Source organism: Schistocerca serialis, chromosome 3, assembly GCF_023864345.2.
Source record: "Schistocerca serialis cubense isolate TAMUIC-IGC-003099 chromosome 3, iqSchSeri2.2, whole genome shotgun sequence".
Classification (NCBI taxonomy): domain Eukaryota; kingdom Metazoa; phylum Arthropoda; class Insecta; order Orthoptera; family Acrididae; genus Schistocerca; species Schistocerca serialis.
The window spans coordinates 230,119,433-230,134,570 of record NC_064640.1 but is presented as its reverse complement, the minus strand read 5'-3'; positions in this window follow the sequence as shown (position 1 = coordinate 230,134,570).

Genomic DNA, 15,138 nt, shown 5'->3' with positions numbered 1-15,138 from the left:
TGAAGCCTTAATCTATGCATTATACTACATAACATTTTAAAAAACCTTATAGTGCTTCGACAATGATCTCTGTTACTGTAACATCAGCCACCTTAAACGATGAAATATGCTGTACTTTTATTGTTTCCAATTATTTCTCGTATCAAATGCTCACTTAAATGCTCATTTAAACTTCTCACGTCCTCTAGAAGACATTTACGAATTGTTGTAATTCATCATATTGTATTATACTTCATTAACTCATTTGACGACTCAGTGGAAGAAGTTGATAACTTCACGTACCTAGAATGTAAAATAACCAGTAACAGCATAAACTTAAGCGCCTAGAACCGCTCGGCCACAGCGGCCAGCTCCCCAGTTCCATTCAATACAATACAATACAAGGGATGGCAGAAAACCGGGACTGCAGAATGCTGAACTTGCATCCGTCCGCCTCGATGGTCAGAGCTGCGAATTACTAAACGAATGGCAGGGCTGCTGAGAGCCACGACTGGGCCTGGGGCAGGATGTGTGATTGGGTCCCATCTCTAAATGAAGCAGGCCAATCTTTTCGTTATTTTAAACACGTTTTGACAGGACTTAAACGTAACACAATTTGGGGAACAGTGGAAATACACAAGAAATACTCATTTGGATGAAATATATAATAAATATTATTTCTTATTAAACACCAGACGTATGTTCACAAATATGATGTTTACAATGGCACTGTATGTTGCACGAGATACTGCCTGTGAAATACGAGCGAACCAACAGTTGTTCATGGCTTTATACGCTGAAGAGCCAAAGAAACTGGTACACCTGCCTAATATCGTGTAGGGCCCCCGCGAACACGCAGAAGTGCAGCAATACGACGTGGAATGTACTCGACTAATGTCTGAGGTAGTGCTGGAGGGAACTGACACCATACATCCTGCAGAGCTGTTCATAGATCCTTAAGAACGAGGGGGTAGAGATATCTTCTGAACACCACGTTCCAAGGCATCCCAGATATATCCAAAAATGTTCATGACTGTGGAGTCTGATGGCCAGCGGAAGGGTTTAAACTCAGATAAGTGTTCCTGGAGCCACTCTGTAACAATTCTGGACGTGTGGCGTGTCGAATTGTTCTGCTGGAATCGCCCATGTTCGTCGGAATGCACAATGGACATGATGGATGCAGGTGACCAGACAGAATGTTTACGTACGTGTCACCTGTCAGAGTCGTATCTAGACGTATCAGGGGTCCCATCTCACTCCAACTGCACACGCCCCACACCATTACAGAGCCTCCACTAGCTTGAACAGTCCCCCGCTGACATGCAGGGTCCATGGATTCATGAGGTTGTCTCCATACCCGTACACGTCCATCCGCTCGATACAACCTGAAACTGGACTCATCCGACAAGGCAACATGTTTCTAGTCATCAACACTCCAATGTCGGTGATGACGGGCCCATGTGAGGCGTAAAGCATTGTGTCGTGCACTCATCAAGGGTACACGAGTGGGCCTTCGGTTTCGAAAACCCATATAGATGATATTTCGTTGAATGTTTCGCACGCTAACATTTATTGATGGCCCAGCATTGAAATGTGCAGCAACGTGTAGAAAGGTTGTATTTCTGTCACTTTGAACGATTCTCTTCAGTCGTCGTTGGTCCCATTCTCGCAGGATCTTTTTCCGGCCGCAGCGATGTCGGAGATTTGATGTATTACCGGATTCCTGATATTCACGGTACACTTGTGAAATGGTCGTACGGGAAAATCACCACCTCATCGCTATCTCGGAGATGCTGTGTCCCATTGCTCGTGCGGCGACTATAAGACCACGTTAAAATTCAGTTAAATCTTGATAACCTGCCTTTGTAGCAGCAGTAACCAATCTAAGAACTGCGCCAGACACTTGTTCTCTTAATAGGCGTTACCGACCGCAGGGCCGTATTCTGCCTGTTTACATATCTCTGTATATGAATACGCAAGTCTATACCAGTTTCTTTGGCGCTTCAGTGTATATGATAGAAAATTTATTTTACAGTAGCATTTGCAACTGAGCATCCTGGGGTACCCGAAACATTGAGAGACTTGGGGCTCCCATAAGTATTGGGCCCCGGGAATTTTGCCCCCCACCCCTCCCCTCCCCTCCCCTCCATCCCCCACCTCTTGTCAGGCCTGCCTAAAGGACGTGGGTTCGATTCACGACCGGGTCGAAGATTTTCTCCGCTCGGGGACTGAGTGTTTTCCTTATGGTCGTATTCTTATGCTTAACATACAGCTACTGAGATGGCTGAATGGGCACATTACGAGAGCCTATAAACTGAAGAGAAAGAACTTACAGTGGTCGACCAGCCTAATAGATAGTTCATATCATTAGAATCCATCATTATTGGTGCATATTTGTGCAAAACCTAACGACGAAAGTAATTTTCGCATGTTACTACTAAGTAACATGACTCGATGAAACTTGGACCATACACAGAAAAAACTGTTACAGTATAATACAGAAGGTAACTGAAAGAAATAAGCAAGGAGACGAACAGAAATTACACTTTCTTCACAAAATACAATTATAATTACACTCAAATCACAGCGATTAATGATCATCTTGAGAGGTGGCGTGAGCCCCCTCTCATATTTCTATCTTACTCTGAGTAATTCGATTTTCCTCTCTAATTGCATGCGGTGAAAAGCTGCTATTCCTTCACACGCGGACTTCCCACGCAGCGTCTCTCGTCCCCCGGGTGGTCCGGTGACAGGCGAGTACTGCTGATCTTGGAAGGGTTAAGCCGACGGGTGTGAGGGAGTCGAGTGGATGCTTTCCAGAAGCCGATATTGTCATAAGAGCGGGAGCAACACGCCCAGAGGGGCCAGAAGGAGCGGCTGGGCTAGAGATTCCGTTACTTCGCAGAAACTTAGTGAAAACACTTTCTGGCGGGCTACCAGCGAGGCGTGGGAATGACGTGTTTCCAGGCAGTCTTGGCGGGCAAATTCCCGCGTTTTCTGCAGAATCATAACTGTGATTGGTTTGCTCAAGGCATATCTCCGTCACGTAGCAAAATCGGCGCAGAAATTGGCGCCAAGAATCTCCATTGGTGGAATGGTAGTGCTTCGGCAATAGAGTGGAATTTTCCGCCGGTTTTCGAGTTGCTGATTGGAACGTTTAACCACGGCCACTGTCGTGGGGGCGGGAATGTTCTGTGTTCGGCTTGTACGGGTGCTCTTCAGAGGGTAGGCTCTCGCCTTTCAGTCGGAGTAGGTTACAAGACTGAGCTCTCGCTGCTATGGACAGCCTGCCTTCCGTTGGCTGTCTAATATACTTTTATTTAATTGTAACTGTTTGACGAAGTTGCTGAAGTCTCGACTTCAACGTAACTTTCCGAGTACAGTTGGCAATTGAGCGTTCTGCGTACAAGCGGCCTATGTTGTCTGTCTTGAGCAGTTTTGGCTAAAGTTGACTGTATCAGAGTTACTGTGTGACTTCGCTTGTTAAAATCAATCACTGTACCGTCAGTGATTGTGTGGCGGGCCTTCTTCGTCTCCCTCAGAGGCGCATTTGTATTGCTAGGAAGTCTTTAGTCTGGAACAGCCAGACCAGGATAATTTGTTTCGGGCTATACTCGCGACATTATCATCACCACGATGGGACGCCGAAGCAACCAGCCATCGCCTCCGGTACGCCAGATCGTGTTCTTGCAGTTAAGAAGACAGCTTGGTAATGTATGTCCGTAGCACCGGCAGATTAGGGAATTTTGCTAGGTGATAATCAGAGCTCAGCAGAGCGCGCCTGTTCGTCTTTTCTAACTTTGTTCTGTCTTGGGTGTTCATTGTCTGAGTTCTCACTACTGTGGCAGCAATTAATGTTAGGTTGGCTGGGTGTTTCTCTTAAGATTTGAGTTGCAAGGAGTTGGCTCCACATACCACTTCGTCATAAATGTCACAATCTAGTTTATGGACAACTTCACCTTCACAGCATTTATTTGAGTATCCAATTTGATGTATTGTAAATGTTTCATGTGTATTGTTTATTATTTCGAGTTTAGTCACAATAAATCAAATTGTTATTTTGGACAGAACTTTCATTATGTTAATCGGTAGAGCAAACCTTACATTTCCCACTACGTTAATGAAACTTTTCTTTATTTAATTAATTTCTATCAAATTAAATTATTGCAATTACCAAACTCTTTTCTACTCCACTTGCAGGGTCAATTACAGTCAGTTGGCGTTTCTTTTTAATCCATGTGCAACAGCAAAAGTCGGAGTTAGAAAAGGGGGGGCTTAGAGCATCATTTACATATCAAGATTCTAGAAGAATTTAGTGTTAAATACACTGCTAGCCCCGGCACCTCGCAATCTCCTGGACATTACAAAAGGTGGGTCATGGTTATTAATTGGGTGTGTGATCTCCGCGGACGATAATGTTCATTGGTGCAGAACATGTTTCCACCACTGGCCATATAAGGATACTTTCAGCATTGTCAAACATGATCCTTTTGGTGGTCCAGGTGTTGGGAGGTATAATGTTGCATGGGCGTACTGACCTCCAAATCTTTGGACACGATATACTCACTGCTCAGCGAACTCCTTCCCCACGTGCGTCTTTGCAGGGACGCATTTGTCACTTCTGTTCGTCTCGTTGCGCATTTCTTGAGTTACCTTGTCTACAGTAATCTAGCAGCTCTTTCAATGTATGTTCAAAGTTTCATCGAGCTATGTTATTTGGCAGGCATAAATCACGTGAATGTTGCTTCCGTCCTAAAGTGTTGCACACCAGTGTAATTTTATTATCGTTTGCTCGAAATTCTAGCCTTCTCAGTAATAACTATCTCGTTCCAGTTTTCTTTTCTGTTGCTCTCTTCGTGCCTAAAATAATCACTCAAAGAAAAAAGAGGCACCGCGAAGAAATTAACCAAATTGGAAGGAAATCGGTAGGTGTGACATATATACAAACAAATGACAATTTTAGAAAATTTGGATAATGTGTCAGTTTCCCAAACGGAGCAAGTCAGTAATGCGTTGGTCCACCTTTAGCCCTTATGGAAGCTGTTATTCGGCTTGGCTTTGATATACTTGTTGCATGTATGACTTGTCATTTCTTGTATCGTGATTTCTTATATCATAAGCGAAGCTACCTACTGAAAAATTTTCTTTGTTTGCCCTACATTCACTGAGGAGGAGGAGGAGACGACAGAGTTAAAACGCCAAGGGCTCTACAGATGCCTGATACATGAGGTGCGATCTGTACCTGCAGGGCTATCGCCGCCGCTTCTTTTGCTGGAAGAGCTGCCGCAATAGCTCGTAGAATAAAGAATGCACCAAACACAGAAGAGAAACTACAGGAAGCTGAGACGAATGATAAGACAATGGAGGCCAAAGCTAATGGTAAAGGGCTATATTTAAAAACATAAAAGAAAAGATCTGTACTCTTACATAAAAAATTCCCTAACTATGGTACCACACAGACCACTTACCGATTCAGATCTACTTAAATTCGTAAGAAAATTCAAGGTACTGAGATTCTGTGGAGAGTTTTTGTGAACTGTGTTGTCAGAGGTGACGCACAATTGAAAAGTTGCACGAGTATATAGCGCACACTGTGCTGCATATGTTAAAGATAATTGAAGTACCTTCCACTACTTCGACTTGTATAGCAATTTGATACTTCCTGAAAAATTGCGCCAGTACTTTACCAACAAGAACCGGGCGTTCTGAAATTTTTGACGCCACCGAGACTTCAATTCATATCTCTGTGGTCATTTCTAATCTTTCTTCTGACAAATGCGTAAAACAAGCAGTACGCACATAACTAAATCAGTTGAAGTTTAGATGTCACACTTTCTTTAAAAGAACACTTCTTGATATTAAGAGCAAACTACTTTCCCCCAATATATCCAAGCAAAGGGAAGTGGTGTTGCATTGGTCGGTCTCGAAACATATCGGCATATCTAACACCACTGAGAGCAACAAACTACAGTGGTGGGGTCGTGGCAGTACCTTCTAGCTAATGATACTGACGGTGTGAATATGTGTATAAAATGTTTCGTACAAGGCTTCGAGTTAGGTTCAACCATTAATACGAGTAGAGCAGAGATAAATACAAGAAAACTGACAACAGTCCAGAGACATAAGGCTTCAATAGGATTTCCACTAGATTTCTCGAGGAGCCAGATGTGGATGGATAACACTGATAAAATTAGCCGAATCAACAAGTGGATAATCAACCTGTTAGCACCATCCACGTCGAGCGTAATATCGCAAAGAATTCATACCTTAATGGTGGTGTGAATCTGTCTATGGATTTTTTCCGTACAGAGGGCGCCTAGCAGTCCAGTATGCCTCCCAGTAAGTGTTCAAACATTAGACTATCTTGAGCTGAAAATCATACATCAGAATGGTAAACGTAAATGCCGTGTGACCAGGACCCCCCGTCGTATAGACCGTTCGCCAGGTGCAAGTCTTTCGATTTGACGCCACTTCGGCGACTTGCACGTTGATGGGGATGAAATGATGATGATTAGGACAACACAACAACCAGTCCCTGAGCGGAGAAAATTTCCGACCCAGCCCGGAATCGAACCTGGGCCCTTAGAATTGAGATTCTGTCGCGCTGACCACTTTTTTTTTTTAATTCTTTGTTGATCTCATTTTGTTCTATTTTGTTCGTTGTATATGTTCGGGGCGGACGTCTCATAATACCAGTTCGGGTTGTTCGTTGAGCCGTTCACTCAGTTTTTTTTTTTTTTTTACTACGGAGGGTAGCTAACCCTCTGACCGAACACGCTAAGCTACCGTGCCGGCACCACTCAGCTACCGGGGGCGGACATCAGAACGGTAATCTTGTCTATTTTCCTGATGAATAAATTATTGTATGTCTTCATCTAAAGCAGCAGCATGGCTATAAAGTGCAAATACAACGAACACAGTCATCAGAACACAACTTTTCTGTGGAAGCACGCAGTAGCATGCAATAATTAAGTTTCTTAAATCGATAGGACTGAAACCTTGCAGATGTCGCCCAGAATAACGCCAGTTCAGTATGAAAATCTGATCACTTGTCAGGGATATTTCGCCCATGAACTTTCGTCTTCGACCATCAATAATAACGGTGAAATAAAAAGTCTTTAGTAAAAATCAAGATGAGGTGACACTTCCTGGCAACAGTTTCCTATATAGGGAAGGAAGATTTGTGACAACGGAGAATGGAAGCACTCTGCCATCAGTAACATCGTGGCTTCCATATAATGCTTGAGCTTTTCTGTTTCAATAAATAAGACACAAACTTAATGGTAACGATCTCAACCGCACAAAAAATGTTGGAATCAGATTGACCCTCATGCATCTATGCATCGACTTCGGACCTTAACGGATTAGAAACTACAGGATTGTTCATAGAGGGATCGATAGATGGTAGCTTTAGCGCCTGCATCCCAATCAAAATGTTAATAGGCTTCTTTAAACAAAAGAAACGCTTCATTGTGAACGCGAAGCGTGAGGTGATTCTAGTCCAGTATGCTATGCTAAATAACTCATATTCTGGAGGGCCACAAGAACAGAGTAAAATTGTAGCCTAAATTTGTGTTGAAAATACCCCATTTATCAGTATCAGTATCAGACGAAGAGTGCCTGAAACTTTTACATGTGCTGCATGCAGGTGACCAGGTAGCATTAATTGACGTTCATGGGAGCCTAAAGAGTACCCTTCCAGATACATCGAAATAATCATCGATGATTAAGACATCTGTTAAATAGAAATTCCTCGATTTATTATTATAGTGCTGTAAACAGACAGGAGGGGAATGTAAACAAGGATTCGAGCACACCTGACAACTCTAAACGTAACAAAGTGTCAGTTACAGCCAGTCATTTATTTAACTAGCAATTTCATTTAACTTTATGTTTAAAATTTACTATTTCAGAATAAGTAACTTCAAATTTAGTGCTTTCTGATTCATTTATTTTCTCGTGAACTGTTGTGTTGCGGAAAAGCGTGGCAACCTTCTTTTGCCACGCCGTAATTATTTGTTTAATTTTCTTTACCATTACTTTTCTTAGGATTTTCGATATTCACTGCCCTAGCAGGCTAGCGACTGTTTAATTATCCTTTTTTGCTAGTCAGTATTTTTTTGTATTAAAATATTACTTGTTACCCTTTTCCCTCTTGTGTGGTTCGTGAGCGATAGCACTATTTCCACCCATTTCAAAATTATTATCAGTATTTAGATTAGGTTTACAATATATTCTTCCATCAGAAGGGTCTGTTGTACGCTTTCCTCCCAGTACCAGGTATTATTTTCCTTCGGTGACGATAGCGTTACTCATTCCAAACTTTCATTAGGCATACGCGCAATCCAGTAGGCCGATTGGGAAGGGGAGGTTAAAAGTTCACATATGAAATGATCGGAAGTTTTTGACTATACAGAGCGGTTCAGTTAGGTTCCTGATCACAAGTAGCCTATGTCTCAAATTAAGTGTACCTAAATTCAAAGTACTTATCATGTAACTCACTGACGACTGGACAATAACAATGTTGACGTCCTGTATGACGCGTGTACAGTGTTTCGCTCTTCTATTAGTGTGATGAATTTTATTGTATGGTCAGTCCTAAGAAGTTTAAAGAATTAGCATCCATGGGGTGACTGCTCAAAGCGGGGTAGTGAAATGTGGAACTGTAGACATGCGTACTGAATTTCAATCATCACAAAACTTCCCTGCTACTATACAGTCACCCGTTAACTACTCAGCTCAGAGGAAGCATAAACGTGCAGTATAAATGTAGAGGTATTGAACCACATACAGCACATCTCACAATGATATCAGAATGAAAAAAATGGTTCAAATGACTCTGAGCGCTATGGGACTTAACTTCTGAGGTCATCAGTCCCCTAGAACTTAGAACTACTTAAACCTAACTAACCTAAGGACATCACACACATCCGTGTCCGGGGCAGGATTCGAACCTGCGGCCGTAGCGGTCGCGCGGTTCCAGACTGTAGCGCCTAGAACCGCTCGGCCACCCCGGCCGGCATCAGAATGAAACATTGTTGTGGACATACAGGGGTTTTACGTCTGGTGTGCACAATTCGTTTAGCGATTTTGTGTTAGTTACATTCTCCAACGCAGGAAAAGTTTAACAAAGTATTTCACAATCATTGTTTCACCAAAACCGTTTAGTACAGTGGACTGCGCTAAAACTTGTCAAAAAATTGCGTGGCTGACTCGTCATCCTCTGGGAAAGTTGTGGGATGCTGAGGGAGCTTCATATGAAAATATGGTGCCATCACTCTGAACCTATATAAAGTTTTGTGGCTTTGAGACATCAGAGTGCTTAAATACAGAATCTTGAGGAGTACAGATGCCCAGAAATTTGGATTCGAGGAAACGTATCGTAATAACATCAGCAGTTCTATGCTTCAGACAATGTACGAATACTTTTGAGTTGTATTGTCAATAAATTAAAAACAAAAGCTCTGTATTTATTCACTCAATATTTTTTCCAAAACCCCACTTACGAGCTTCAGGTAAGCATTCAACACACATTGTCTATGCTGCTCATGAAGAATTGGAGAAATAATTTTTTGACGTATTCTGCTTGTTGTGGACATACAGGGGTTTTACGTCTGGTGTGCACAATTCGTCAGGGACCAAAGTGAATCGCTCTGTTTATTCAAAAACCTCCAATCATTTAATATGTGAACTTGTAATCTCCCCCTTCCTAATCGGCCTACCGGATTGCGATATAATTGAGCGTGAGCGCGTATGCCTAATGAAATTTTACAGTGAATAAGGCTATCGTTAACGAAGGGAAATCATACCGGTTAGTAGCAGAAGAGTGTACAACAGACCCTTCTGAAGGAAGAATCTATTCTGAACCTAATCTAAATGCTGAATATAGTGCAATATAGTGCAATCGCTCATGAAGCACACCGGGGGGGTGGGGTGGGGGGGGGGGAGGGTAACACGTAATATTTTAATGCAAAAAAATAATGACTAACAAAAAAAGGATAATTAAACAGTCGCCAGCCCACTAGGGCAATGAATATCCAAAATCCTAAGAAAGGTAATGGTAAAGAAAATTACGCAAATAATTACTGGCGTGGTAACAGAAGGTTGTCACGCTTTTCCACAACACTACAGTTCACGAGAAAATAAATGAATCAGAATGCACTGAGTTTGAAATTACTTATTCTGAAATAGTAAATTTTAGAAATAAAGTTAAATGAAGTTGTTGGTTAAATAAACGTCTGGCTGTAACGGAAACTATGTTACGTAAAAATTCCTTTCAGTATCCTCAGCGTAACGTAATGCAACATTTATATAAAGGCAAGCAGTTTACTTTTGACTATTGGAAGACTGAATTAAATTTAGTTTAAGCAAATGAGCAACTACATACCAATACAAAATGTATACAAAATACATACCAAGCCAGGAAAAGTCAATCGCTAAGCTAAATACAGAATAAATGAAATTGCGCACTCTTAATTTGTACTGTATCTTTAGTTATTAGTTTTTCCAGCAAAATTTTACGTTACTTTATGTGAGTGAAGTTAACACTCAGAATCACAAATTAGTTAAGCCTCTGTTATGCAATACGAGAATGAACAGTTACTGAGGCAGCAAAATTTAGACTGAAACTGGCCATTAGCAAACAAAAAAAAAACTGGCTGTAAATAGTTAATCAGTTTTTATATTTTTACGACACTCGGTGGTTGCATGGAAGCGAAAGGGACCCTGCTTGGTAATAATGCCTGAGGATTATAGCAACATAGGTGCCCTACAAGTTCTGACTACTGCAGGTTGTTATTCATGAAAATTATTAAATTTTATGAAAGAAATGCCACTAGGTAATGCCTGTACAATAGTAGTTAACGGTCTTGCAATGTTGTAACTGTGCGGACGACGAAGAATGTAGGCGACGACAATGCTGAGCTGTCGATGTTGCCGGTTGAGAACCACAAGTCGCCTCCCTAGCCACGGATGATTATGGGATGGGCAGTAGTTAGAACTGCAGCTTCCTGCACCTGTCCACGTGCTCTCAATACTCGGGGGTTGACGAATTGGGTGTGCCTACAGTGGCGCGAACATAGCTGCACACCGCGTCGGAGGGAGCGCCCGACAAACACTTCCGCACTCTTTCATCACTCAAGCCGCTCCGCTTCCTCTCTGCTGGCAGGGCGACAGAGACTCTCCATACGCTAAGATAAACAACGGCACATCTACTGCCATTTCGTAGTTGCTGTCGATACATTAAAATACAGTCCTTTGGCTATTACCCAACAATTTACAGCCGGCCGAAGTGGCCGCGCGGTTCTGGCGCTGCAGTCTGGAACCGCGAGACCGCTACGGTCGCAGGTTCGAATCCTGCCTCGGGCATGGATGTTTGTGATGTCCTTAGGTTAGTTAGGTTTAACTAGTTCTAAGTTCTAGGGGACTAATGACCTCAGCAGTTGAGTCCCATAGTGCTCAGAGCCATTTGAACCAACAATTTACAATATTTACATTATACACTCCTGGAAATTGAAATAAGAACACCGTGAATTCATTGTCCCAGGAAGGGGAAACTTTATTGACACATTCCTGGGGTCAGATACATCACATGATCACACTGACAGAACCACAGACACATAGACACAGGCAACAGAGCATGCACAATGTCGGCACTAGTACAGTGTATATCCACCTTTCGCAGCAATGCAGGCTGCTATTCTCCCATGGAGACGATCGTAGAGATGCTGGATGTAGTCCTGTGGAACGGCTTGCCATGCCATTTCCACCTGGCGCCTCAGTTGGACCAGCGTTCATGCTGGACGTGCAGACCGCGTGAGACGACGCTTCATCCAGTCCCAAACATGCTCAATGGGGGACAGATCCGGAGATCTTGCTGGCCAGGGTAGTTGACTTACACCTTCTAGAGCACGTTGGGTGGCACGGGATACATGCAGACGTGCATTGTCCTGTTGGAACAGCAAGTTCCCTTGCCGGTCCAGGAATGGTAGAACGATGGGTTCGATGACGGTTTGGATGTACCGTGCACTATTCAGTGTCCCCTCGACGATCACCAGTGGTGTACGGCCAGTGTAGGAGATCGCTCCCCACACCATGATGCCGGGTGTTGGCCCTGTGTGCCTCGGTCGTATGCAGTCCTGATTGTGGCGCTCACCTGCACGGCGCCAAACACGCATACGACCATCATTGGCACCAAGGCAGAAGCGACTCTCATCGCTGAAGACGACACGTCTCCATTCGTCCCTCCATTCACGCCTGTCGCGACACCACTGGAGGCGGGCTGCACGATGTTGGGGCGTGAGCGGAAGACGGCCTAACGGTGTGCGGGACCGTAGCCCAGCTTCATGGAGACGGTTGCGAATGGTCCTCGACGATACCCCAGGAGCAACAGTGTCCCTAATTTGCTGGGAAGTGGCGGTGCGGTCCCCTACGGCACTGCGTAGGATCCTACGGTCTTGGCGTGCATCCGTGCGTCGCTGCGGTCCGGTCCCAGGTCGACGGGCACGTGCACCTTCCGCCGACCACTGGCGACAACATCGATGTACTGTGGAGACCTCACGCCCCACGTGTTGAGCAATTCGGCGGTACGTCCACCCGGCCTCCCGCATGCCCACTATACGCCCTCGCTCAAAGTCCGTCAACTGCACATACGGTTCACGTCCACGCTGTCGCGGCATGCTACCAGTGTTAAAGACTGCGATGGAGCTCCGTATGCCACGGCAAACTGGCTGACACTGACGGCGGCGGTGCACAAATGCTGCGCAGCTAGCGCCATTCGACGGCCAACACCGCGGTTCCTGGTGTGTCCGCTGTGCCGTGCGTGTGATCATTGCTTGTACAGCCCTCTCGCAGTGTCCGGAGCAAGTATGGTGGGTCTGACACACCGGTGTCAATGTGTTCTTTTTTCCATTTCCAGGAGTGTAATTACAATTAATTTTATACATTCACAAACAAATGCACTATTACATCCATCACATATTAAATATAGTCTCTGTAATGAAGCTTACGTAGAAGTACAGTACAGGTTATCAACGGATATTACATGGCGAAAGGTTTTGGATGGCGCAGAAGGTATTTTATCTGCAGTTTCGGTGGTACAAGCTGATATACAGTCCTCGTTTGGAAAAGGAGCTTCTCACAAGGGAACCTCCCCATCGCACCCCCCTCAGATTTAGTTATAAGTTGGCACAGTGGATAGGCCTTGAAAAACTGAGCACAGATCAATCGAGAAAACAGGAAGAAGTTGTGTGGAACTACGAAAAAAATAAGCAAAATATACAAACTGAGTAGTCCATGCGCAAGATAGCAACATCAAGGATACTGTGGGCTCAGGAGCGCCGTGGTCCCGTGGTTAGCGTGAGCAGCTGTGTAACGAGAGGTCCTTGGTTCAAGTCTTTCCTCGAGTGAAAAGTTTACTTTCTTTATTTTCGCAAAGATATGATCAGTCCATTCGTTCATTGACGTCTCTGTTCACTGTAATAAGTTTAGTGTCTGTGTTTTGCGACCGCACCGCAAAACCGTGCGACTAGTAGACGAAAGGATGTGCCACTCCAACGGGAACCGAAAACATTTGATCGCAAGGTCATAGGTCAATCGATTCCTCCACAGGGAAACACGTCTGATATGTTCTATACGACACTGGTGACGGCATGTGCGTCACATGACAGGAATATGTTGTCGACCCACCTAACTTGTACACTTGGCGAATGGGTAAAAAGATTCTTCTACCTTGTCCGATTTAGGTTTTCTTGTGGATGTGATAATCACTCCCAAAAAAGTGATGAAAACATAAGAGTTTGTCACATAAACTGAAAATAAAAAATTAAACTTTTCACTCCAGGGAAGACTTGAAACAAGGATCTCCCGCTCCGCAGCTGCTCACGCTAACCACGGGACCACGGCGCTCCTGAGTTAACAGTGTCCTTGATGTTGCCTATGTTGCGCGTGGACTACTCAGTTTTTATATTTTGCTTATTTTTTTTCATAGTTCTACACAACTTCTTTGTGTTTTCTCGATTGATTTGTGTTCAATTTTTCAAGGCCTATCCACTGTGCCAACTTATAACTAAATCTGAGGAGGGTGCGATGGGGAGGTTCCCTTGCCAGTGTCCGCCAGCTCTGGGTTATCAATAAATGATATCGCCTTCAGTGTATGTCGATTCAGTGCTCACAGTATTTCAGGCCATGCACAGCAACAGACGTCCACCACTGCGCCGAGCACTCATAGAACACGCCACGAAACTGGGCAGGCACCAGCAGCACACCGCGTCTAAAGTTCAAAGGGGTGCCATGCAACACGTGTGGAAAGCAACATCTGCGAAAAAATCTCGATACATGTGAACACAGGCCAGAGCAGCGTCCCGGTGGTCTAGAAGTTATGAAATCGTGATCACACACACAGCAGGTGATTGAACATGCATGTTGGTGTCTAGAAAGTGCGTTGGCTAGCTTCTGTCCCGCTTCATTGCGAGCACTGGTTGTTGTATCAATATGTAGGGACAATTTCACTTTGTTAGTGGTAAAGATCTAGTAAGCATACTCGTTTGTCGGATGTTGATGACTTGGTTCCGAGCAAAAAATTACCACTCTTCGATTATCAGACCATGATATCCCTCACAATTTATGGGAAGATGGTTGCGATCTAGATTGTATAATATGACTCAGATTCGCAATTCTCGAAACAAACTTACTGGGTTTTCGCTCAATTTGTGGAGAATTGGATACATAAGGAGTATTACTTCTAATTCTTCATCTCAACAAGTACCTTTTTACACTTGCATGCAATACTTGTTTTTTTGTTCTAGAAGCGCTTGATTGGGACGTAGCCACAGACGTAAATGCTGGATTGGAGCATAAGATACCAGAATGTACACACAATATACCAAATGATGGTGATGAGTTATTAAAATCACATATCATCAACGAACCTCAATGTAAGATCAAAATTATTTGTGTGTGTGTGTGTGTGTGTGTGTGTGTGTGTGTGTTTCACCAATACCGTTTCCTCTTTTTTTGCAGGAGTATTGACGTCTCATGGAGGGGAACTAAGACCTCAGCTAGACCTGAGTATATGCACCCATCATTACCACAGCCCTAACCATCAAACTAGTACCTGCAGCAAACACTGCGCGTGACCCTAACGACCCAGGCCAAGCTGAT